This window comes from Mustelus asterias, chromosome 8 (genome assembly GCF_964213995.1).
Source record: "Mustelus asterias chromosome 8, sMusAst1.hap1.1, whole genome shotgun sequence".
In the NCBI taxonomy this organism is placed as follows: Eukaryota; Metazoa; Chordata; class Chondrichthyes; order Carcharhiniformes; family Triakidae; genus Mustelus; species Mustelus asterias.
This window is the reverse complement of record NC_135808.1, coordinates 109186177-109213916: the sequence shown is the minus strand read 5'-3', so window position 1 is coordinate 109213916 and position 27740 is coordinate 109186177. Positions and strand designations below refer to the sequence as shown.

Here is a 27740-nt window from a genome sequence, read left to right as displayed (position 1 = left end):
TTGGCAACTAAAGGCAAGAGTGATGTGGAAATGCTGGCATTAGACTAGGGTAGGCCCAGTAAGAAGTCTCGTGAATCCAAATAAACCTGTTGGACTTTAACCTGATGTTGTGAGACTTCTTACAAGGCAAGTCTACCAAAGGCGGAGTGATTAAAATCACAAATGTGCAAGCGGACAGAATTGGAGGACTACGGACATCTTGAAAGATTGCAGGATTAGAGGAGATTACAGAGATAAGGAGGGGCAGGGCCATATAGGTATTTGAAAACAAGGATGAGAATTTTAAAGTCAAGGCATTGCTTTTCTGGAAGTCAGTTAAAGTCAGTGCATAGAGAGTGATGTAATCCATCTCCCAGTTAACTTATTTGTCCTCTTCTCAAACACTCTGGTAGTATATTTTTGTTTTTTGTTTCTAGCTATTTGTGTCTGGCTTTCTTTGATTCTCTTCTTTCTCAAACTTGCTCCTTTGTTTACCTTTCTTGCTTCTTTGTTGTTCCCGCTGTTCTCCATTATGTTTTTTTCAGACTCACTGACTTGCAAAGCGTTATCTATAATCTTGGACCAATTGGCTTATGACTATCGATAATGAAAGACTTAATTTGTAATTGACAGAATTCATGTGCTAAATATTTAATCATCTTGGACTTTGTAAATTGAGTATTGATATGTGTGTAAAGGGACTTTGAGGGGAGGGATATGGTGATTGTCCCTTTCAGGATCAATCTGCAGATTCAGGGTCACATGACCAAGGGAGCCAATCTGGGATCAGGATGAGGTATCATCCTGCAAAACGTGGGCTTCTGTACTCAGTCCGCTTGGGAGCTGATTGCAGCCACGAGGCTGCCAGCCTCTGCATTGTTATAACCTGTAATTAAACGGGTTGTGTTTTCCCTAAACTGGTGAACTAAACATCTTGACGGCTTATGAAACACCTCACATTGGAAGTTCCCTTTATCTGCCCTATGGCATTTTGACTGTGCTGGCTAATAGACATTTCTGTCTCTTGTCTCAATCATGAACTTTGTTCTTATCTCCTCTCTGTTAGCTGTGCTATTCAGCTCAACGTGTAAGAATGATGCAACAAAAATTATAATTGGATTGTGCTTGGGGATTAAGGTTTTGGTTGGACTGTTAGTGAATCAACATCATTTGCAGATACCTAGGAATCGATTAATATCACTCTTGGTGCGCAATTACTCCCAGAGAATGTACCCTCTCTGTAACATTCAAGGCATCAATAATTGTTGCAGAATAATAGAAAGCCGACTATTAACATCTGCTAAGCACTGAAAACAGACTGATCAACATAGTGCCCTGAGAGTTTGCAGACGGAGTTAACTTTCACACCCTTAAATCTGGATTAGATTCCAATCTAAATCCCAGTGATGAAAAGGCAAGAGGATTTATTGAATGGTACTAAACCATGTTAGGAAGGAGTGTAACTTAGAGAATAGAGCCTCTCTCTAACCCGTGCTGTCATGTCAGGAGGGTCAGCACTGAAATTGCAAGAATTCAGAATAAATGCCCAGTGAAAATCTGCTAAGGTCGATTGTCCATATTTATCCTGTCAAATCTTGTTAATATGTTCAGCATCTTAATCAAATCACACTTCAAATCTTTTACTCAATGGAGTACAAACCTAGTTTATGCAAGCTGTCCAGATCATTTTACCTAGTAAGCCTCAGATTCATCGGGGAATCTGCACTGTTCCTGCTTCAAAGCTAAAGGCCATGAAATGGGCTTTTTGTTGCCATTGATGCCAATGTCATGGAAATCCCAAAGTGCAATAATAACGGTTGTAATGCTTCCGCCCACGTCTGTGCAACCTGCACAGTGTGCCAAGCTTGACAGGATGCCAGCCCTGAGTGCACAAAGATATGCAGAGTGGGTAGATTGTGATGCCAAATATTGATTGATCCAAGACCACATGGGTCCAGTCAACACCCTTTCTTAAACACTCCCTCCTGAACGTAGGTTCAGCTGTATGAGGGACCTCAGTAAGAAGTCTCACAACACCAGGTTAAAGTCCAACAGGTTTATTTGGTAGCGTTGCTCCTTTGTCAGGTAAGTCTTTAGAAGTCTAAGAAGGAGCAGCGCTCCGAAAGCTAGTGGATTTTGCTACCAAATAAACCTGTTGGACTTTAACCTGGTGTTGTGAGACTTCTTACTGTGTTTACCCCAGTCCAACGCCGGCATCTCCACATCATGAGGGACCTCGTACAGGGCTGTTAAAGGACAAACCTTCCGACCTCCAGTTTAGGTGTTTTTGACACACTTTTGCTGGTGTAGTTAGTGGAAGTATTGGCCCAGATTCTTGCTGTTGGGTCAGGGATGGGAGAAGTTCCAGCCCAGAGAACCCAACCTTTAAAAATGGCCGCCCACAGATCGGATTTCTGGCGTTTGCCGATCGAGGGGCAGCTCTTCCTCCCTTTTGGTTGAAGTTCTCCCCCTTACTTACCCACTCCCTCTCTGAAACCCAATCCTCTCCCTCCCTTACCTACCAAGATCCTCCCATTCCAAGGCTGCAGGCTTGCCTATGCCAGGGATGCAAGGGCATTGGTCGCCATCCTCTCCAGTAGTCCAGGATAGAAGGAGCTACCAGCCAATCAGATTGGCTGACAGCACTAGAGGGTGGGGCATCTTTCCCAATGAGGGCGTAAGTCCAAGTTTGCCTGACTCACGGTTCTTTATGACTGAATGGTGGACTGGCATGGAGCAATTGTGATTTGTTTGGTTTATGCGCCTGCCATGGCTGAATAGCTGGATGTAGCAAGAGTTGGATGTGAGGCTGACAGCATTGGTAGATGTCTGAAAGTGAGGTGGAATATTTGAATTATTGACCCATGTCCTAAATGTTAACGGGTTGTTGATGGGTGAGTGATGGAGCTGTGGAGCAGCAAAAGAGGTTAGTGGAATGGTGGGCAGGAGATGTCATGTGAAGATGCTTTCTTGACCATCCGTGTGAGGTAATTGAGCTTCTCGTGAGACTGCTGCCAACTCCTCAATGCCAGACCCTGGGAGTTGATCTCCTTGATCACCTGCTCCCATTTCCCTCACAGGGTTTGCCTTGACAGCCACCTAACTCACTGCAGAAGCATCTCTTCCCCCTTTCCACCACCTCTACTTAATGCCTCCAGAAAACTTGGGAGCCCTCCCTCTTTCCTGTTGCCACATGGCCTATGTTTTTACCTCTCTTCCACAGACTGTCATCAGCAACTTTGGCTCAATGAGTTCTCCTTTAAGAGGAGCCAGCTATCTTTAAGAGGTGCAGGGTAACTGAACCATATGCCAGCCACGGACACTACTGGGGCCCTTTTTCAGCACACAGCTAGTTGGAAGTCTGCAGAGGCTGCACTGGGCTACATGAAAGAACCGTTTAGATGAGAAAGCAGCACAGAGTTTATGTGCTGTTTGCCTCAACTGGACTGAGTGCAGAGTGATCGCACATCACTTTCCATGCACCCAAAAATGGAACTAGATGAATTTTTCTCCCATATGTTTTGCCTGCTGTGTTGACTGATGCCCAAAACTAGATAAGGTTCTCCAAATGGGGTCAGGCCAAAGCATTGGACAGATTGGGCTGTAGTTCATGGCACAAACATCTTACAGTCTCCAATGTGTGTTCTTTCCTTCAAAAAATGAAAAGGAGTTAAAGTCCCTTTATGACGTCGCTTTGTTTAGATTTTCAACTGGTAAAGTTGTCATGTTGACTGTGTAAGATTTTAAAACAGCTTCACTGGCAAATTATCTGCCAAAGGCTCCACCACCATTGACAGGCCCTCAATTGTCCCAATCTTCTTCATCTTTACAAGCTCAAAGGCAAAAACACATAACTGGGGGAAAAAGAACTGAATGAGAAAATGCGTCGAACTTGCATAGGCATCAAAAAGGAGCCATTAATTAAGGTCCTCACAAATGTGTCAGGTGGTTTCCGTTATCTGATCTGTCTACCTGACATGTGGAAACAATCATTCTTAAGCTATTTACATTGAATGCCACCACATCATTGGTGCTCAGGGACAGAAAGGGGAAAAGAATGAATCGTTAAATGTTTTTCAACAAATCCTCAAAATCGTGTCTGAGAAAATTAAAACTCAAATTGATTCGATTTCAAATAGTTCAACACATATCTTCTATATTACAGACATTTTTACACCCTACTCCTCACCTACCTCATGCACTGGATAGTAAATTGTTCACACAGACATGGGGAGAACGTGCAGACTCCACACGGACAGTGACTCAAGCCGGGAATCAAACCTGGGTCCTGGGCGCTGTGAGGCAGCAGTGTTAACCACTGTGCCAACCATGCCACCACATTGACTCATCATTAGATTGTAAAAGGGATGATGGCAGTGATAGTGGGAGGCCTTCCAGGGGCAGCCCAGAGTAACTCGGCACTCAAATCACTACCGGGTTGCTTCCATCCAATTCTCTTTCTTAGATCTTAAAGTTAAATGAAAGCCCTTCCATAGAGGTGCTTAAACCCGAACAGAAGGAAAGCAGACGGGCTCCACCTATTTCAAGTGTCAGTCGAGTTCTCATGCAGTGTGTCCACTAGATGCCACTGCCCTGAGAAATAAAGAATGAACAGAAGCCACCATTGTCTACTTTGACAGCATTCTCCCTTTCCTTCCCATGCCCCCATTTCTACTTTGTTTGAAGTATATAGTCAAAGCTGCAATTTGCTCAGCTGTGTACACACCTCAAATAGCCGCCTTTGCAATGGTAGCAGGAGCCCTTTCTCTGCATTGAATCAATGGTTTAACAAAAGTGTATTTGGCAGATTAATGGTGATAGAGTTCCAACATTAATGACTCTACTGTCAACAATGCTGATTTAGAATAAACCCCATTCCTCCTCTGTGTACTTCAGAAGAGACTTACTGTGAGGCAGACCAGCAGAGTGACAGAGAAACAAACCTTGTGTCCTGCCAGAAGTCCTGCTGCAATAAGCCCCTCTTCACCCCGACCCAAAAGTAGCTGCAAATACAGAGGTGGCTGTGAAGTAAAAGAACACGGCTCCAGGCTGCTGACTCAGCATTAAGCATGGAAACAACTGAGGTGTCACCCGTTTAAGAAAAGGGAGTATCCACCTGACAGGTGTGCTCGAATACAGCTGCAAATTAATTAGTGACAGCAACAATAATGGAGGGAGATGAGGGAGGGGTGGAGACGGAGACAGGAAAGCGGAAAGTACTGACTTTACCACAGATGAGCTGATTCCTGCTGGTGAAAGCAGGCCACTTCTGTGGTTGCACTGAAGTCGAAACTAACTCCTCTAGCTTATTCGCATTCACAAAGACTTTCTTCGCAGTTAGTGTGGGCAGAAAGGACTGCAATTATTATTGACAAAATGCATATGCTATTTGCAGATCCCACATGATGAAAGAGAAGCTGTAAATGAGAAGAGAGACATGGAGATTGAATTTCAACCCAGCCAGCATCAGCAGCGTCCCCAAGATCAATAAGGTGAGTGCTATAGTTCTTTCACTGCAAGTTTTTAATCAACAGCTCAGTAGAAGCAATATCTATACGAAACATGATTATAAGCGAGAATAATATAAAATAATCTTTAACACGTCCAGACTCTATTGAAATGCTATGTTGCTTTTGTCTGACAAATGAGATCCAAATATTATTATGTTAAACCTCATGGGCGGAATTCTCTCAAAAAAAATTCTCAGTATCAAGTTTATGTGAAAACTGGAGTAATTCATGCTGATTTTTTTTCAGTGGGAGTTTCGAGAAGAATCGCCCACACTCTGCGCACTGCAGGGACTATCAGTGTGAATATCATTAAATTTCAGGGGGCAGGGCCTATTCCCGCTGGAGAAGCCCCCGACAGTAACCCCCCCCCCTCTCCCCCCCACATCGCAGTCCCGAACCCCCCAGCAGGCTGACCGCACCCTCAGCTCACCCCCCAGCCCACCCCAATCGCTGGCCTCCCTCCTTCCCCCATCGATCCCTATACAGAGTGGAAGCGGGGGCCCCGCCCCCCATATGCCACACCCTCTTGACATTGCCTTATGCCTGGTGGCAGTGTCAAGGTGCCCCTGGGTATTGACACTTTGCCCCTTGGGTAGTGCCAGGGGGCACAGGCTGGCGATGCCAGTGCCCAGGGGTCCACACCCCCTGCTGCCTGACCCCCGGGGGGGCCCAATTGGCCCCCCCCCTCACTCCAGCGGGGTCGGGTTGCTAGCTCCCAGAAAGTGGGGAGCTGGTGTAATCCCCGCTGGAGTAAAACACTCTGGCAGGGGGAGATGCTGGCAGGCCCCAAGACTTCAATCCAGGGCCCGCTAATGATATTGAAATAATATTAAAATGAGCATTTAAATGGTCTGTGCATCTCCCCGTCGATTCCTCTGCGAATCGGCCACTAGCTGGATTCTCCTGGCCCGCTGTGCTAAAAATTTAATGCAGTGGGATGGGAGAATCACGGCCCATATCTTTCTTCCTTGAATAGTAGTTGTAATTTATTGAATGTTTCCCAAAATGGTTGTTTCTTAGTATTAGTGTTTACCTATTGGTAAAACCAAACTCCTCCCAATATTTGATTTTGGGCAGGCAGATCAGCATTTTATTTTCAAGTTTCTGAAGTGACTGGAGGTTGTTCCATCTTTTCTTGTGATGTCTCTTGGACACCTATATTAACCCAGGGTCCACAGTGTGTATCGTTCCTCTCACAGTCAGGTAGGGTCCAGAGGATGGGAGAGGGGGGAACGCACAAAAAAGAACCTTTGAGAAACAGATAGGGAAATAAACAATGTAATCAAAATTTCAAGTTCTGCTAATATACATTTTTTTGTTAATTCCAGTTGATTTAACCTAAAAGGAAAATATATTCTACTGAATTGTCCTCGATGATATAAAAACTGATTCCTGTACATTTACCCGTATCAGATAGTCGCTCTTTGTTTCCTTCTTTTAGAACCCAGAGTAGACATCTTGGGAATAATTTTAGCTGAACTAGCCAGACAGGTTCCTGGCGCGATTGGTGTACGCAGCCCCTCTCCGGCGTACGCAGCCCCTCTCCGGCGTACGCAGCCCCTCTCCGGCGTACGCAGCCCCTCTCCGGCGTACGCAGCCCCTCTCCGGCGTACGCAGCCCCTCTCCGGCGTACGCAGCCCCTCTCCGGCGTACGCAGCCCCTCTCCGGCGTACGCAGCCCCTCTCCGGCGTACGCAGCCCCTCTCCGGCGTACGCAGCCCCTCTCCGGCGTACGCAGCCCCTCTCCGGCGTACGCAGCCCCTCTCCGGCGTACGCAGCCCCTCTCCGGCGTACGCAGCCCCTCTCCGGCGTACGCAGCCCCTCTCCGGCGTACGCAGCCCCTCTCCGGCGTACGCAGCCCCTCTCCGGCGTACGCAGCCCCTCTCCGGCGTACGCAGCCCCTCTCCGGCGTACGCAGCCCCTCTCCGGCGTACGCAGCCCCTCTCCGGCGTACACATGCCTACATGTTACACAGCCCTCCCTCAATCCCTCCAATGCACAGCACTCTCTGCTACACACCCTCCCTGTTTTACAACCCTTTCTGTACCCTGTTGCATCCTTCTCCCCGATTCACATCACCCCCACTATTCTACATCCACAAGTTCCAAACCTGTGATCTCTACCACCTAAGGAGGACAAGGGCAGCAGGCACATGGGAACACCACCACCTGCAAGCTTCCCTCCAAGTCACACACCATCCTGACTTGGATATATATCAATGTTCCTTCACTGTTACTGGATCAAAATCCTGGAACTCCCTTCCTAACAGCATTGTGGGTGTACCTACACCACATGGACTGCAGCGGTTCAGGAAGGCAGCTCACCACTTTTATGGGATGTTGGTTCCACCTTGATGAAGTCTTCATAGTCTTTAGCAGATTAATTATAAGTCTTAATCAATTGCTGGAACTATTTACAAATCAAAAGGCACAGCCTAGGAGCTGTCCCCATACTTAGGTTTTTATTTTTATTTTATTTATTAGTCACAGTAAGCTAACATTAATGCTATAATAAAGTTACTGTGAGAATCCCCTAGTCGGGTACACTGAGGGAGAATTTAGCATGGCCAATGCACCTAACCAGTGCGTCTTTTGGACTGTGGGAAGAAACCGGAGCACACGGAGGAAATCCATGTAGAGACAGGGAGAACGTGCAGACTCTGCACAGACAATGACCCTAGCTGGGAATTGAGGCCGGGTCCCTGGTGCTGCACTCAGCTCTGTTCAACACCACATTGACTCTGGATGAAGCTCCTATCTCACATCACTGTGTGGGCAGTGTTTACACTCGGTCCCACATTAACACTATGTGCCAGGCCCTTGTCTACAGCTACCACCTTCACTAGAACAAATTATGACTTGCCAGCATTGCTCACATCCCATGAGAAATGTGTGAATGGCATTCCTGTGCTGCTATCTCACAGAATACCTCCAGAGACAGAAATATAGGCAATGCAGCAGAGATCACTGGTTGTGATGAATATTTTACCAATGCTGTGCTAGTCATGGTAAAAAAAAGGCAGTTTAATGTTTTTGTTTTGTTTTACCCTTTGTGCGGAGTTACCATCAGGTTTGTTTCATTGCCTCTCACGCTAATACATTCTGCTCAGAAAGTCCTGGAGGCTGTTTGAACAGTGGGCCAATGTTACTAACAGTTTTGTAAAGAATACTCAAGGTATTTGAAGAAGGAAGATGTTGGATGATGGTCACGGTACATATTTCAGAACTATTGCCTTACAGTATCACAGACAGTGGATGTTCCCAGCTCACGGCCAGTAAAATACAAAGGAGCGCCATGCCTCTTGTGACAAAAAGTGAAATAAATTCCTCTTCCATTGGCAGTGCTTCTTCAAAACAGAACTTCTTCTCAGCATCTCAACCTTGCCATGATCCTATCCATTTTTTTCTGGGGTGAGAGGTCATTGGGTTTGCAGGGCTGGCTCCCAGCTTCATCACTGTTACTGAGAGAGAACTTGGAAGACTGGGACATCTACGTAGTGCTGCTGTAGCACTGTTGCTGCAAGTGGCGTGGGAACTTTACCAACCTTGGAACAATAGAATCATAGAATCCCTACAGTACAGAAGGAGGCCATTTGGCCCATCGAGCCTGCACCGACAACAACCCCACCCTATCCCCGTAGCCCCACATATTTACTCTGCTAATCCCTCCGAAACTAGGTCATTTTAGCATGGCCAATCTACCTAATGCACATCTTTAGACTGTGGGAGGAAACCGGAGCACCCGGAGGAAACCCACGCAGACACGAGGAGAACGTGCAAACTCCACACAAGACAGTGACCCAAGCCGGGAATCGAACTGTACCAGTCATGGCTAGAAAGGCAGCTTCATGTTTTTGTTTTGTTTTATCCTTTCTCTGCAGAGTTACCATCAGATTTGTTTCACCCCATTGTTGGTGGGGGTGGGGTGAGGTGCAGTTAGAAGGGCAGGAGACCTAAAGATTAAACAAGACTTTTGTTAGCTTTAGACTAGCCCAAGATTTAAGGAGGTAAGCTATTACAGCCTCACCAAAAGACTCATTTGAAGGCCTTCAGCTACTTCCCCCAAGGCTGCTGCCAATCCTTTCCTGACAGTTCCTGGGTCTATCAGATTAGCAGTAAAGAATAGGCCACATACCAGGCCACATTATCCACTCACCTGCATTAATAAGGACCAGAAATTTCCCATGCCGCCTACCACGGGGATCATAGCGGGCAGGAGGGAGGACCTTGCAAAAGTCCATTGACCTCAGGTGGGATTTTCTAGTTTTGGGGTGAATGCGGCCAGAAAATCCCACCCAAGAGGTATGCAGGAAAGAAAGCAGCCACTGTTCCCCTTACCTTAAAAACATTGGAGGCCGTCCAAAGGAGATTCGCCAGGCTAATTCCAGGGATGAGAAGGTTGTCCTCTCAAGAGAGACTAAATAGTCTGGGTCTGTATTCCTTGGAATTTAGAAGAGTGAGGAGTGACCTTATTCAAATATATAAGATCCTGAAGGGGCCTGACAGGGTAGATAGTGAGATGTTTTCGCTAGTGGGACAGCCTCAAACAAGGAGCCATTGCTACAAGATAAAGGGCCAGTTTTTTAAAACTGAGGGGTGTGGAAAGTTCTTCTCAGAGGGTGGTGAATCTCTGGAATTCTCTGCCCCGAAGGGCAGTTGAGGCTGGATTACTGGAAACATTTAAAGTGGAGGTGAATAAACATTTGAGAGATCAAGAAATAGAGGGCTATGGGGAAATGGCACAGAAAAGGAGTTGAGACCCGACATAGATCAGCCATGATCATATTGAATGGCGGGGCAAGCATGAAGGGTCTGGGGGCTCACTCCTGCTTCTATTTATTGTGTTCTTGTGGCCTTCCCACTGGGAGAGAGGAGGTGTATTGAGGTTGTAGTGGTAATGGGTGTGATTTTCTCACATTCTTTGCCACAATAAGAATCTGAATTTGGTTAGGATAGGATAGAAAGGCACAAAGAATGTCTAATCCATTTTTTTGATCTTTCACTAAAAGCCACAGCAAACAATTGGATTGTCACCAAAACTTAGCTAGTTCGTTGTTTTCCTTCAGAGAATGAAACCTGCCATCATTATCCGGTTTAGCCAATGTTTGACTCCAGTCCTACGCAAACACGGTTGACTATGAATTGCCCTCAAAAGTGGCCAGTAAGATATAAAATAAAGACCCAATATTTCTGAAGGAAGCTAGGGATGGGCAATAAACACTGGGCTGCAGCAACATAACTATCTGCAGAAAGGTTAATAAAAATAAAAGAAACACCTTGGTCTGTTCCAAGTGATTTTTTATTTAATGCCTGGAGCTGTCAATGTTATTAAAGGCTCAGAACTAATTTTTTAACAAAAATATTCTATGTATATAATTAAAACCTTCTTATGGTCAGTGGCATAATATTTATGTCACTTAATATATCGTGTATTACAATTTGATCTTTTATCATGGCTTTAGGAAAAGTTCAGACAGAGGATACAAAATGTCTCTCTGCAGCAGATAACGGTATGTGTAGAGGGCAGAGCTTTTCCAGCTGGCAAACTGACATATCGGTATAACAACAGAGGTTTTACAGCTGCTTCTTCTAGGAAGTGGCCGGCCCTGAAAGCCCCTCTGTACACAGAGCTTCTTATCAGAGAGTGATTCCGTTTCTTGAAAGGAAATTTTTTAGTTAGAAAAAGGGCCTTTGAACTTCCATTCTCATGAACATGCATACATACACTCACTCCACTCATTATGTAGCCTGTACGTGACCTTGTGAGCTGATAATATCTCAGGAAAGGCATGTCAGGGATTTGTGGCGCAGAGCGAGAGAGGAGTATAGGATAAACATGTAAGCCCAATGGCTCAGAGTGTAGCTGTGGAAATCGATAAACCCCATCATAGCCGTGGTACAGGCTTCTTGCTGACAGGGAATTTGTCTTTCCTGAAGGAGAGTAGTGTATAATCAAGAAGCTCAGGAACCCCTTTATGTAAAACTGCCTGAAGACCAAAGTAATTAAATTTGTCAAAAATCCCCCCAACTATTATATTGTACTTGAACAAGGTTGAATGCAGGGAAGTACAAGGAAAAATATGTAAAGGTTTAGAATTGTGCGCAATATACAAAGAGTAACAGTGCTGGACCCTCATTATGTTTTGACATTTTCATTTATGTCTTTGAGAAATAGCAGTCTATTTAAAAATATCTTGGTATCTAGAAAAAAATGGTCTTTGGTCTATTCTACCTTTCACATATTCCGTGATATTCCCTATATAGTGACTGTGTTATTTTAAGTAACATATAATGACTTTGCTCCAAAAGGTCAAATTCAGCAGTCTCGCACTTACAACAGGGAGTCAAACAGGAGAGAAGTGCAGGTCAGAGGTAGGCCCACAACACTGTAGTGCCAGTTCTCCAGCACATTCTCCCTTTTAATCACAGCTCCCCACTGGGAGGTTTGAAATCACAAGATTGGCCTTCCAGATTTTGGCAATGCTCTTTTACTTCTTAGTAAATAAATATAGTTCTTTAGAAGCTTCTATGATTACATCAACGTCTTTGGATGTGGATATCACTTTAATAGTTCATGACATCCGTCTTGACAGCTATCACTAAAGCACACAAAGACTGCTCACACATTATTAAATGAATAACAGAGTTGCTGCGCCAATTTCAAAGTTGTAATTTCAATTGCAAAGTACAGACAATAGTTATGAACCATCCCTGCTTTGATAAAATGGTTCATGGTATCAGTTAAAGCTTCCAATCAGTTTGAGGCTTGCATCATTCCCAGTTATCCCTTATACTCTTCCTTACTTAACTGGCATGAGACGGATATGATAATGGACTGGCTCATTAACTATGTTCTCACCATTCTTCCAGTCTCTTCATCTTGAAGTAGGCTAATCTGCCCAAATCAATCATTGACAATTGTAATTATCGATAATTGTAGCATAATTCAGGCAGAGAGCTTGTACAGGATTGTTCTTTTTGCCAGTAGATGCTGCATGTGTAACATCTTTGTATTCCCAGGTTAGGCACAGCACAGGTTAAATATAGAAAAATGTTTCCTCCTCACAGATCAAACTGCAATCTCAGTAGAGTACCTGTGACAAAAGAGTAGAAAAGTCACCTGTTTGGATGGGCCGCCTCATAGGTCACTGAGGGAAGTAAAAAGAAAGATTTACATTTCTATAGCGGCTTTCACATCCATTGCACATCTCAAAGCACTTTACAGCCAATGGTCGTACTTGATGGAAAGCCACAGGTTGAGTGAAGAAATTTGAGTGAAGAAATTTCTCCTCATCTCAGTCCTATAGACCTACCCAGTATCCTGAGACTGTGCCCCCTTGTCTAGACAACACCCCCACCCCACACCCCAGCCAGAGAAAACAACATCCCTGCATCCAGTCTATTCAGCAGTGTCAGAATTTTAGACATTGAAATTAGATCTCCTCTCATTCTTCTAAATCCCAGTGAATACAGGCCCAGTCGACCCAATCTCTCCTCATACAATAGTCCTGCCTTCCCAGGAATCAGTCTGGTGAAAACTTGTTGCACTCCCTCTTTGGCAAGTATATCCTTTCTTCAGTAAGGAGACCAAATCTGCACATCATTCCAGGTGTGCTCTCACCAAAGCACTGAACAACTGCAGTAAGATATCCTTGCTCCTGTACTCAAATCTTCTTGCAGTGAATGCCAACATACCATTTGCCTTCCTAAATGCTTGCTGTACCTGCATGCTTGCTCTCAGTGACTGGCATAGAAGGACACCCAGGTCCAAATCTATCACAGTTTAAATATTATTCTGCCATTCTGTTTTTCCTACCCAAGTGAATAATTTCACACTTATCCATGTTATACTGCATCTGCTACGTATTTTCCCTACTCACTCAGCTTGTCTAAATTGCCCTGAAGCCTCTTAACATCCTCCTTACCACTCACATTCCCACCAAGTTTTGTGTTGTGTTGTGTAGGAAATGTCAGGGTGGAAATTGCGAAGAGTCTGGCCACAATTTTCCAATTCTCCTTGGAATTGGCAGTTGGAAAAGTATGGGCGAAGAAATGAAAGTCAATACGGATTTGTTGAAGACCAATCATGTTTGACTGCTTATGAAGTATTGAGGGTAGTGCAGTTGATGTTGTGTATATGGACTTTCAAAAGACATTTGACAACCTACCACAAAATAGATTTGTTAGCAAAAATAAACAGCCTGTGGGATTAAATAAGTGACCGTGACAGTGTGAATACAAATTGTCTAAGGTATAGAAAGCAGAGAATAGTGGTGGACAGGTGTTTTTCAGACTGAGGGAGGTGTGCAGTGGTGTTCTACAGAGCTGGGATCAGGGCCAATGTATTAATGTTTGAACTTTGATACACAGAGAATAATTTCAAAGCCTGCAGATGACATGGAACTTAGAAATACACATAAAAGACTTCAAGAGGACACAGACAGACAGGTAAAATGGGCGAACGTGTGAGATGAAATTTAATGCTAAGAAATATGAACTGATGGAAAGAATGAACACTTTTGAAGGGGTGGGGGAACAGGGAGACCTATGACTGTAGGTACCCAAATACTTGAGTGCGGCAGGACAATTTGAGGAGGCTGTCCTCAACAATTTATGGGATTTTTAGCTTAATTAATAGAATAGAGTACAAAAGTAGGGGAGTTACGCTAAACTGTTTTAATAAAAGCTTAGCTGGAGGATTGTTTTCAATTCTGGGCACCATACTTTAGGCAAGATATCAAGGCTTTAGTGAGGGTGCAGAGAGTTTTATTTGAGTGGTACTTTTCAGTCATATGGAGAGACCGGAGAAGCTGGGTTGCTCCTCTTGGCGGCACGGTAGCACAGTGGTTAGCACTGCTGCTTCATAGCGCCAGGGACCCAGGTTCGATTCCCGGCTTGGGTCACTGTCTGTGCGGAATTTGCACATTCTCCCCATGTCTGCGTGGGTTTCCTCCGGTTTCCTCCCACAATCTGAAGGATGTGCTGGTTAGGTGTATTGACCCGAACAGGTGCCTGAGTGTGGCGACTAGAGGAATTTCACAATAACTTCATTGCAGTGTTAATGTAAATCTTACTTGTGACTAATAAATAAACTTTAATCGGAAGATTAAGTGGAGATTTAATAGAAGTGTTTAAAATTATGAACAGCTGTGATGGAGTAAATGAGGATGAATTATTTCCAGTGACAGGAAGATCAGTAACCCGCAGGAGACAGATTTAAGACAAAAGGAGCAGAGGCAACATGTGGAAACTTTCTATTACAGAGAGTTGGTATGATCTGGATTGCACAAAAAGGGAACCAGGTCCCAATCTAACTTTCAAAAAAGATTTGCATAAGTGCTTGAAGAGAAAAAAAGTTACAGAACTTGGTGGAAAGAGTGGGAAAGTGGAACTACCAAAGAACCAACATGATGAGTCACATGTCTTCCTTCTGTGTTGTATTAGTATTTGGTTCTACTGTACCAGTGTGGCATTCCACCTTCCCACACTATCTTTGCGGTCTCTGAGTTGGATTGCCAATTCATTGCCTGATGATACTGAATTGTACAGTTTTGTTTTGCTGTGGGATTGATGCCCATTCAGTTGAGTTTGCCAAAAAAAAATTCTTGAAGCTTCCATACGGTTAACTGAGAGAGAAAACTTTCACACCGTTAAGTGTACTGGATTCATCCAATCAAAAATGTGGGAAAACAAGCGTTCTTTTTTTTAAAAAAAAGGAGGACTTGCATTTACATTGGACTTTTCAAGACCACAGGATGCTTTAAAACATTTCACAGCCAATGGAGTATTTATAAATAATGTTGTAATGTTGGAGCCATGGCAGCCAATGTGCACACAACAAACCCCCACACAAACTGCACTGAGATAATAACCAGATTCCCTGTTTGTGTAAAGTTGATTGAGAGATAAATATTGACAAGGGCACCAGCGATAATCCCCTGCCCTGTGAAATTGTGCCATGGGATATTTTACATCCACCTAAGAAGGCCTTGGTTTAACATCTCATCAAAAAGAGGACACCTCTTCCAGCGTTGTACTCCTTCAGGACCAAACTGAAGTATCAGCTTTGATTTATGTGCTCAAGCCTGGGGTGGGAGTTGAGCCTAAAATCTTGTGATTCGGGCTGAGTGTGCAAGCCACTGAGCCCCAGCCAACACACTAACATACATTCCATTCATACCCATGAATGAAAATGATATTCTTTTATTCACTGTGCTTTACAGATAGATATCCACCCCATAAGAGGACTGGAATTTGGGGATCAGCTTTATCCATTCACTGCTAAAGTCGCTGAATTTATGTCCTGTACTGAGACAGTTACATTTTGAAAAGGTATTGTATTAATCTCCTTGTATCTCTGAAGTGCAAGTGTTTCTTTCATCACTCTGAAACCTACCTGTTTTATTTCAACGACCAACAGGTTCATTTCCCCTTGTTATTGTACTCAGAAGACTGGTATAACTTCTACTGAAAGCTTCAAGCATGTTCAGTTTGCAGAGCCATAAGAATAGTGCAGCAGATGCTCTAGTCGAGAGCAGCCCAACTACTTTCAAACTTTTTGTCTTGCTTTGGATTGGAAAAAGTTGATTGTTTTGAGTCTCGCAATATCACTAAGAATGGCGATTAGTAACTTATCTGAATCAGCAGCTTATATACTGCTGGGCCTCAGCTTATCTCCAGGTGCAAACACGAGGACTGCAAGATGTTGCCTGCTGTGGCTGGCTGGGTTCCTGGCAGAGTGATTTGATTCAATAATGTAAAATCACATTGCCAGGGATTACCAACATGTCACCAGCTATTACCGACCGTTCCTAGAAGAAAAATTGCCATTGGGAACACGTGGGACTGATGAACTTCATCCGCCTCATAGCAAACATGCTAATTACTGGAGGAGAAAAGATTTGGGTCTGTCTGGTTTGTCATCTGCCTCTCTGAAGGTAGCATGATATGACATAGCAGCTAGCTCCTGTTTGTCACAGAGTCTCTCTAACCTGTATGACGGCCTGTGGAAGGATGTGAGCAGACAAGGGAAGCCATTTTGACTTCAGATATGAGTGTAAAACACATGCATCCACTCAATGAACATCTATAGGAGTCACTGGAACTGAAATTCAGGAGAGTAATTTTAACAGGTGGCCAATATTGCACATTTTACATTACTGCCACACTAACGTCACCAAGATTCTGCTCAACAAAGTTTTTGGTAGGAATTTTCCGGCCGTTCACGCTAGCGGGATTCTCCGGTCCCGCTGCAGTGAACGGAGAATCGGCTGAGCGCCTAAATTCTCTGTCCTCGCTCGCAGCGTTGGAAAATCCCAGCCTCGTTCACCTTGCAACAAAATTTATTTGTTAGGGTGAGTGACATGTTGATGTGAAAAGTCTAATCACTGAGCCAATTGTTTCTCAGTTGTTCTGGGATCCAGTGCTGTCTGAAATCTCCACAGCACCGTGATATCACTCAACTTGAAGGAGTTAATACACTGGGAGAATATTATGTGCATAATTTTACCAATCCACTTTGCAGGTCAGGAATCTCGCCCGCTGCCAAATGCGACGTGGATGTGAATTTCTCATCATTTTCCAATCAGTAAAATTATCCCCTGTAAATCGCTGCAAAATATGATGCTGAAAAGTGTCAGTTGCTTAGTGCAAACACTTCCTCTTCAAGAAAAGATACTGAGAATGTGTTTGGTCCCATATATAAGGTGTTAGGTTCCATTGAAAACAGTAAAAAATTCTGTCTTGTGAATTGATATGAGGGAGTGAATTCACGCTTGCCTCCTTAGCATGCGAGGCTTTCTTACTGCTCACCATCAGCTGTTTCAGATTATGAAGTGCATGGCTACGTGGAGACACTAAGAGAGCCTGGAGGAGGGATTTTGTTTCTGAGCCCTGTGCGGTGAAGGACTTAGCTAACTCTGTGAACAGATCTTTGAATGCCTTCATGTTCACAGTGGCTAAGTTCCGCACCTCAGGGGGTCAAACTCAAGAGGATTTCCAGACTACCATTTGCTGTTCATATGTCAGTTCAGGCTTATGTCACTCGGTTCACTGATCTTGCCAGTGCTAATTATCTTTCTCGTGTTGTGTGATCTGCTGTAATGTTTTCCAGAAGTCTTGAGTTCCATAAGATGATTAAAACTGCAAAACCCAAGGGGGACATAAATGAGGATTTTGTGGCAATATCCAGATATCTAATACCTCTTATCTTCTCAGATCCCACCTCTGCAAAGATTTCAACAGTGTCAACTGTATTCACGTCTTTGATCAGATGAATGTCACTAATTTATTCATGTGTTTTCTCGATATGATACCGCTTTGGGAATTGGTCCAAGTTATGATGATTCCAAAGTTTGGAATTCTTATAACCAACAGCAGGAGCAGAATCAGTTTGCTAGGATTCAAATTCAAGTCATGAAGATGTAAGTCCCCATGAAAGAAAAATATAGAAACATCAATGCCACATCTCCCTCCGTTCGCCCTCAGTGCATTCAGTTCCTCCCCGTCAATTATATGTGGTAACTCAATAAGTAGAATGATAACAATATTTTAATAGTCAATCTCTTATTTGTTTCAGCAGCCAATAACTGAACTAATTTATCAGTGTAAAAATATAGTGCCATCTGACAACTCAGGGTGTGGCTGGGCTGTGAATTATATTGTACATGGAGGAGGAGGAGGGGGGGAATTCTGATTTCCTCAGTAGAATTACTGAGGAAATTCTTCTGATGTTTTGTATAGGATTGGGAAATAAAGGTACATCATTATTTAACTGAGAATTCTAAACCAAGGGCCAGATTTTCTTGGGGGCTTGGAGATGTGGGTATGAGCCAGGAAGAGAGGTAGAATCATGGTGGGACAGCTCTCCTATGCATTTCTGCTGTTGGCATCTTTCTTGGAGAAGGTTGGTGTCAGGAATCGGTGGAAGCCAATTAAGGGCCCAATTAGGAGTGATTCTGCAGCCTAGCTGGCCTTTTGCCAGCAGTAGGCGTGGCATCCCTGTCAAGGCACAATGAAGCCGGACTCCCTGAAGCAGGTTGGGGGCCCATTGGAGCTGAAGGCTCCATACCCCCGTGATGTTATGAGTAGGAAAAGCCATACCCAGACCCCAAGTAATTCATCTGGAGTGGGGTTCTCTTGTCTCTGAAGGGCCTAACAGCATCAGCCCTCATAATTTTTAATTTGCATACAGGCCTCCAAGAGTTCTTGACCTACCTCATCTGGTGGGCTGTCAACGCTCCAGAGTTGCCTGCCGTCTGATTTGGTCTGTGGCATCGTGAATCCACCTGCTGTCCTGAATGGGACACAGCTCCTGAATGGAACACAGAGGTGGCCAATTAGATGTCCTCCTCTGGGAAGATTACTCCAACAGGGAAATGCCAGCAAGTGCGGGCTTGGGACCTGCTTTGCTTCCAACCTCTGGGTCCAAAGCCCACAGAAACATCCATTGTAGAGAATATAATCAAATTCAAGAACATATGAGATAAATCAGCAAGTGGTGTCTAAGAGGAGCCAAGCTTGTATCTTGAACGCTCAGATTTACAGAAGGAAGGGTAGGCTGTGTGAGGTAAAGAACATCCATGGAGTGGAAGTCCTGTGAAAGAATTAATTGAAGTAAGATTCAATGAATGTCAACATGAGGATACATTTGGAAGGATGTGCTAGATTTGGGGTTAAGGAGGAACAAGAGAAGAAGGTATAGAGCATCACTGACCAAGAAGTAGCACAGTAAGAAGTCTCACAACACCAGGTTAAAGTCCAACAGATTTATTTTGAATCACAAGCTTTCAGAGCACTGCTCCTTTATCCACTCACCTGATGAAGGAGCAGCGCTCCAAAAGCTTGTGGTATTGGGAGACTTCTTACTGTGCCCAGCCCAGTCCAACACCGGCATCTCAACATCAAGAAGTAGCAATGAGATGGAGAGGATTTGTAATGAGGATTGAGGTTATAGGAGAGAGGTGAATGAGGAATCAACTGTCAGATCAGTGCTTCTGTTGTACCTGGCCCAGGAGTGTACAAAAGGTGTTAGAAGAACCTCCGATTGCATAGAACCAATGTTGAAAGGATGCGGGTATTATAAAGCATCAAGAGTTGGTGTGGGAAAGAGAAGAATTTGGCATGAAAGAAAGAACTAAGTATCGTAAAGGCAGCTTTAGCAATAGAGAAGAGTAGGAGTTCCACTTGACATCAAAGGAGAAGAACAATAGACCAAAAAGGACTAAGAGTGGAATATTCAAATTTAAGATGTGGTAGATTTTTAAAAAATGATTGCTAAAGGTCTCTGATCTGAAAAAAAATTGCAGGGTGTGTGAATCATCAGCAAATGAGGTTTTAGAATCAGCAGAAATGGCCATTAACGTGGAATGGGAGTGCACCTGATGGGAAAATAATTAATGACAGCACAGGTAGAATGAGGAGGCAAAATAAGAGCAAGGCCGGGACTTCCTGGCCCCACCTACCATAAACATTGCACTGGGCCAGCCAAAAGTCCACTGACTTTCCAGCGGTACTGGAAGATTCCGGCAGCAGGCTGGGCCGTAAAATCCTGGCTTAAGTTTTGGAAAGTCCAGACACCTTTAAATTGTGTTTCATTTTTTATTCCTGGGAAACATTGTAAAAAAAAAAAAATCTTTAAAAACATTCACATTCCATTGGATCCTGGCTCCAAAGAGTCTGGAAAATTCTCCCTCAACTACTTACGTAGGTATCCAGTAGAGCAGAGGTGGTCATGTTACATGTATGGAGACAAATAACATGTGAGTGAAGAGAGAATGAGCCATGATCACACACCATTCGGTACCATTAAAAAAAATTTTAAAGTCTGCACAGCTCAGAGAATGGGACTTACCTGAAACAGCTTTTCCCTGACTGAAAACTGGTACCTGAACATTAACCCTGCATCACGATCTAAACACTAGATTGTATTTCCCTTAAAGCGCAGCACATCACCATTAAATATACTTTACAACTCTTTCAGTCCTGAGATCCCTCAGGATAATGATGTTTGGTATTAAAGGAATGTTCCATTTCTGGCTCTGCTAAAAATAAAATTTCATTCAGTGAATCCAGGTGAAGGAGAGAACTGGGTTTCAACTCAAATTTTTTTGTTTGAAAAGTTTAATTATCGGATTTTTTTTTACAATTAGAAGTCTCACAACACTAGGTTAAAGTCCAACAGGTTTATTTGGTAGCACGAGCTTTCGGAGCACTGCTTCTTACTGTGCCCACCCCAGTCCAACGCCGGCATCTCCGCATCATTTTTACAATTAGTGAGTATTTGCAGCACCAAACAGGGCACCCAGCAGTCCCATCTTGCTGTTCGCACTCCATGCAAGCCTGTCAGTACACAATTCATATCTGGGACCAAGCTTTGAGCTGAGCCCTGACCAACTCAACTCTTTGACAGCTGCATGGAGCCTAACTGAAACATGTTTGGACTGTTCCAACTAACTTGCTTGTAATCTTGTGATCATAGCTCATAACTACCCATACTTTGGGAAGCCTTACTCAGAAATATCGTTCCCTACTAAGAGCATAAGTCACTGATTTTTTTGAGGCTTGAATTCTTCCCCAGAAGGACAATATTTTCTTGGACCTAATTGTTTATGTTTGGAAAAGTGGAAGGAGGCAAACAAAACATAATGTTCATGACTAATAGTCCTGAGCTTTCAAGTACTGGATCGCGCTTGGATCTCACTTGGGTCTGGCTTGTTTTCAATGGGTGCATCATCTTTTGCCACCATTAGACTTGTTGCATTGCTTGCTTCTGCTACATCAGAAAAAAATAGAGCTTTATTCGTAGACTATTTTCACTAACAATTTAAATGCAAAACATATTAAATTCGCTGGGATTCCAGTTGGAAGTGGAAAAGGCGTCCATTTCTCAGAGTTTACATCCTCACTTTGATGAACACAAAAGTGTCCCCACATGATCCTAATTTTTTATGTAGGCATACTCATAACTCCCTTTGTCCTTTCTAGGTTTGTATTTTCCAAATGTTTAGAGGTGAGATAGCAACCATTTTATGTTGCATGCGTAGCTTTCACTCATGGCACCAGTGGAGTGGAACCTGTTGATGTCATTGGTGATAGGCTCTGACTGATTATCTGCCCAGCTTCTGCTGACCACTCTAAACTAAGAACATTGAGAAGATTTCACTTGAGTTTCACCCAAAGGAAGGATAATTCGGAAGGAGCGGAGCCTCCTTTGACTTGCATTTGGCGCAGCACATTATCCCTGCGGTCCTATAAGTGTCCTTTGATTGATAGGATGGCAGGCATTGTGTAGACACACACTGGGCCCTTAGAGATTGCACAAGCTGTAATTTATTTATAACTGTAATAAGAGATTTTTTTTTTTATTTCCTAATGGACAGCCTCTGAACTGTACTTTTAGACAGCTTCACTAATTTGTTTTTATCTCTGTGTGTGCTTTGTTTTGTTTGGATTGTCTGAATGTGAAATATAATAAAATCCTAACTACTGAAAACACAGGAACAAAGGATGACTGACAAAGGCCAGCAAATGTGCAGATTTAATAGTTATAGCACTTAATAACGTTTAGTGCGACGTGGCAACTCAGCTGAATATTGTTTCTCCTTAAAATGCAAGCTTCAAACCTTTTTTATTTCTAGTTCCCGACAATAACCCATTTTTCTCAATTCATAGCCAGAGGAATCAGGCTTTTTAATGGAGGTATGTAGCCACTGAGAACAGTTATCTAAAACGTTCATAGCACTCTCTCATCACAGGGAAATTATGTCACACTTCTTGCTTCCGTTGTGATAACAGAAATGTGATTTGTTCTTAAACAAAAGTAATTTTTGCCGGTAAATGCAAAACAACTTTATACCCTGGATGAAAGCAAATTACTGCGGATGCTGGAATCTGAAACCAAAAGAGAAAACGCTGGAAAATCTCAGCAGGTCTGGCAGCATCTGTAAGGAGAAAAAAGAGCTGACATTTCGAGTCCAGATGACCCTTTGTCAAAGCTGTAAGGAGAGAAAAGAGCTGACGGTTTGAGTCCAGATGATCCTTCGTCAAAGCTTTGACAAAGGGTCATCTGGACTCGAAACGTCAGCTCTTTTCTCTCCTTAGAGATGCTGCCAGACCAGCTGAGATTTTCCAACTTTATACCCTGCATTTGACAAAAGTGAGAAAGTGTCCATTCCTCACAGTTCCTGTTGCGTTGAGAAACTCACGAATTTTCCTGAGAAACGCAGAAGCAAATGGGACTGTTATGCTTTATATGGAGTAAGGCATGCATAAGACTTTTCCAAATGAAGTCTAGCACACGCCTAAAGGTAAGGATTGCTGATAGGTGCACAATGCTCAAATGCACGACAAAGTATCTGTCAGTTAAATTCTAGTATATCTGCAAATTAATCCTTTTCACTTTCGCTGGGCAAACATCCTGAAGCGCATTGTGGGTGCACTTACACCACGTGGACTGCAGTGGTTCACGAAGGCAGCTATTTTCTCAAGGGGCAGTTAAGGATGGGCAATAAATGCTGGCATTGCCAGCAATGCTCAGATCCCATGAACAAATAATTAAAAAGCGGCCCTGGTGAGATAAATAGCCCAGGATTTAGCTTGTACAAAATTATGTTAAAGGGTTAATCTCTTTGTTTAAATAGCAGACATAGAAATTGGAGCTGAATGTAAAATATTATTGCATCGAGTCAGTTTTAGGCTGATGTGTTATTTGGATAGGAGATGGACAGAAGTAGTTAGATTATAGATACTATTACAGATTTTAAAAATACAAATAATTATATTAAATAATAGTTCTCTCAGTAGAGTGAAATCTATCTTTTATTAAAATGTTATATATTGGGTGTATAAAAATTACATTTTCATAACTCAACATCATTATATTAATCCAACATGTGACATAGTATTAAATGATACAAAGGAATGTATGCATTTATAGTTTATTCATTATTTTTTATTAGTCTTTTATATAATTGTCCACCGCAGCAAAAATGCTTCCAACTCTAACTTCTCCACTTTCCATTCATTTTGGATGAAATTAGCCTTTAACCATACTCTATTTTCAAAAGATTTCCAGCTTGGAAATAGGGGCTGGCTATCCTTTAATAACGCTGAAGGAAACCGGGTCGGGTAATAGCTTAGTACTGAATGGCATTCGACCATTCTCAAATAAGGTTGCCAAACCTATTGCATGTCTGATAGAAGAGGCTTAAGTCTATTCATCATTGAGTTCTATCAAAGATGATTTCCATTAAAGAGAATTCGTTAAACTCCTTACACTGGTATTCTTTCTTGGATATGATCCCGGTGCCTCCCACAATCACCCACCCCAAAACCAGTGACTTTTGAATGGACCTACCTTATATAAAGTTGATCTTTCTCTACACTCTAGCTATGACTGTAACACTATATTCTGAACTCACTCTCTTCCTTCTCCCCTTTGTACTTTATGAACGGTACGCTTTGTCTGTTTAACACACAAGAAACAATAATTTTCACTGTATCCCAATACATGTGACAATAATAAATCAAATCAAATTAAATCAAAAAATATTCCATTCAATGTTTTCTCCACCCACTGGGTGTTCCTCAGTGTTCAGCTAACAATAAATTGCTCTTGCTCTGCATCCCAATTAGAAAAATTAGATAAATAAATTTAATTTCTTATTAGTCGCACAATTAGTTGCACGTAGGCACAGGCACAGCATAAGTGGTAGATGAAGAGAAGATCCATGCAGATGTTGGAATCCAGAAATTGCTGACTACCAGATTCCCCATTCCCGCTGGCAACGGTGACAGGGTGTACAATATCGGAGAATTCTGGCCATTCTATTGGTGTTGGCCATAAAGAATGACTTCTGGTTGTACTGCTAATATATTACAGAGAATTCTGGTTTTATTTGTTCATAGGATGTGTGCATCGCTGGCAAGGCCGGCATTTACTGCCAACTCTAACTGCCCTTCAGAAGGTGGTAGTGAGCTGCCTTTTTGAGTCACCAGTCTATGTGGTGTAGGTTCACCTGCAATGCCGTTATGGAGAAACTTGTATGATTTTCACCCATGATGAAGAAGGAACAGCGAACTCGACAGAGAACTTGGAGATGGCAGTACTCGGTTCACCTGCTATCCTTTTGCTTCTAGGAAGTAGAGGTAGGCGGTTAGGAAAATGCTGTGGAATGAACTTTGGAGATGTTGCTTGAATTATCTAGGGTGCTGACTGAAACACAATCAACAACTGAAAGAAGCGGGCTCAACCTTCTGTGCCTACTGAGCTGATAACAGTTGATATAGACTGCACTGGCTCAGTTCAGCAGGAACAGAAGTTGTTCCTCTTTGACTACCTGAAATTCAAGAACAGCTCCATCTTTTTCTTCTTTGAAAATAACGGCAGGAAAGAGTAACACAATCTCAAATTAATGGAGGAGGCATTTGATCTTTTATGAAACCATTCTTTGTGACTTGTAAGTATGGAATTGCTTCTACCAGCCTCTTCTACAACAACATCCCAACAAACTAACTGAATCCCGTAACTGAATTGCTCTCCAAAAATATATTTCCTTGTAAGACTCAGTAGAAATTGCGTGCAACATACATTTCAAATCTGTGATATCACTAAATCAAACCCAGTTTTCCCCATTAGAACTGCATCTCAATGTTTCTATCTTTCAGACATACCCATGATAATAATATGAGGTGTAGTTTGAAATTGGTTCTGAATTTGTACACAAAGCAGAAAGAAATAGATTAGCATATGTAATTCCTCATGGGTTACCAATCTCAGCTAATTATTGGAAGACAAACACTCCCCATAGCAGCCCTTGCATTCCTCCTAGTGACCAACTGCCCACCATCTCACTCATAGATGGTGAATGTGAGAGAAAACCATGATAAAAAGACTTGCCTTCTTGCATAGCAGCTGTCCTCATGATGTTCCAGAGTGCCAATGAATTACATTGAAAGATTAATTCGTGTTTTTAAGTAGGCCCCTCATTATTTTATATACTTCAATTTCCTCTTGTTCAAAGAAAACAACTTCAGCCTATCCAATCTTTTTCATAGCTAAACTTTTTGAGCCCTAGCAATATCTTCCTAAATCTTCTCTGTACCCTCTGTTCACAGCCTGGAGTAGGACCAGAATTGTACACAGTACTCTTACTGTGGTCTGACTAGTGTTTTATACAGTTTTACTATTCTCTTGATGCACACCTGTTCTACACCTCAGTCAAAGAAGCAAAATAAACTTCTTACCCACCTTACTGACATGGATCTTCTGCTCCTCTACATTCAGAGTCTTGCCATTTATTATGTATTCCATGTTTGAGTTCCCCAATGCATTACTTTGATGAGGAGAAAGGAAAATCATTTAGAAAGAATCTTGGTGCTTTAATCAACAGTTTGCTCATTTAAGATCTGGCATCTTCGTTAAGTGTGGCATTGGCATAATTGTAAAGTCAATTTCAAATCCAAGGTAGCAACAATAAAAGCTAGATTTCTAAAACTTCTAAGAATCAATGAAACACCAAATGAACCAATGTTCAAATGATCAAAATTCTGCATCCCCATCTTATATTTCATTGGTAAAAATATTTTACTGTCATATTTTACTGATATGAATGGTCCTTCTGAGGATATCATTGGATGATGTGAGAGAGTGCTCTAGAATTATAGGAATTAATGGCAAAGGTGGCCAATCAGCCCATCAGGTGTCTGCCGGCTGAAAAAGATCCCATTTTTTAGCCCTTGACTGTAACCCCGTAAATCATGGTAGTTCTAATGCATAACCACATTTTATAAGGCCTCCTGCCTCTACCACCCTTACAGGTGGTGAGTTCGGAACCTCCACCACCCTCTGGTTAAAATAATTTCTCCTCAATTGCCCTTTAACCTTTCTGCCAATACTTTTAATCTATGCCCCCTGATGACTCCTCTGCTAATAGAAATATGTCCTTCCATATCCACTGTGTCAAGGCCCCTCATTAATTTATACACTTCAATTAAATCTTCCCTCAGCCGCCTCCATTTCAAAGAAAATAACTCCAGCCTATCGAGTCTTTCCTCATAGCTAAAATCTTTGAGCCCTAGCAAACATGGGTGGCACTGTGGTTAGCACTGCTGCCTCACAGCGCCAGGGACCCAGGTTCAATTCCCGGCTTGGGTCATTGTCTGTGTGGAGTCTACACGTTCTCCTAGTGTCTGCATGAGTTTGCTTCAGTCTCCTCCCACAGTCCGAAAGACATGCTGCTTAGATGCATTGGCCATACTAAATTCTCCCTCGGTGTACCTGAACAGGCACCATAATGTGGCGACGAGGGGATTTTCACAGTAACTTCATTACAGTGTTAATGTAAACCTACTTGTGGCACTCATAAAATAAACTTTAAACTATCTTCCTAAATCTTCTCTGTACCCTCTATACACAACCTGGAGTCTGACCAGAATTGTATGTAATACTCTTACTGTGGTCTTACTAGTGTTTTATACATTTTTAGTATTACCTTGATGCACTTATGTTCTATGCCTCAATCAAAGATGCAAAATAACCCACCTTCTTACCCACCTTACCAATATGGATCTTCTGCACCACTACACTCAGTGTCCTACCATTTATTGTGTATTCCTTGTTTGAGTTCCCCAGTGCATTACTTTCTTCCTCTCTGGATTGAATTCCATTTGCCACTATTTTTGCCTACCTGCTTAATCTGATATTTTCCTTAAATCTACAGCTTCCTTCTTCGTTAATATTTGTATGATACGCAAACTTCTTAATCATGTCACTTCTACTTAAGGCTAAATCATTATATGCAACAAAAGGCAAGGGACTGAGCTCGGTGAAATCCAACAGTAAACAGCCTTCCAGTCACAAAAACACCCATCCACTTGAAGCTTAGCTCATGACATCATTAGTGAAACAATCACTAAGAAGACCCAGAGGGAAAAATCAGTTTGGACAAATATTCTTATTTTTCCCTGTTATACAGGTGTTCCATTTTAAAGTACACAACACTAGTTGAGAGCAGCTTTCTTAGTTCCCCGTTTCACTGTTTTTTTAACTTCTGGGGAGGAAGCACATAGATAAACTGAATTCAAGATACATATTGAGGATTTTAAACATTATAAAATTAATGCAGGATCGAGCATTTTCCCCAAACACACTGTTTGTGGGGAACTCTGCTTGTCAACAGCACATACAATCACAGAATCCCTACAGTGCAGATGGAGGCCCGTTGGGTCTGCATTGACTCTCCAACAGAGCATCC

The 27740-nt window shown here is 42.8% G+C and overlaps 1 long non-coding RNA gene across 1 annotated transcript in view; it reads left to right on the top strand.

Annotated features, from left to right (window-relative positions):
- Window positions 1-15819, top strand: part of LOC144497951 (uncharacterized) — a 70080-nt gene extending 54261 nt beyond the window's left edge. The window contains exons 4-5 of the long non-coding RNA XR_013498578.1: window positions 5375-5471; window positions 15711-15819. This is a non-coding gene — a long non-coding RNA (uncharacterized LOC144497951). The remainder of the gene's footprint in view (window positions 1-5374; window positions 5472-15710) is intronic.
- The last annotated feature ends 11921 nt before the right edge of the window (window positions 15820-27740 follow it).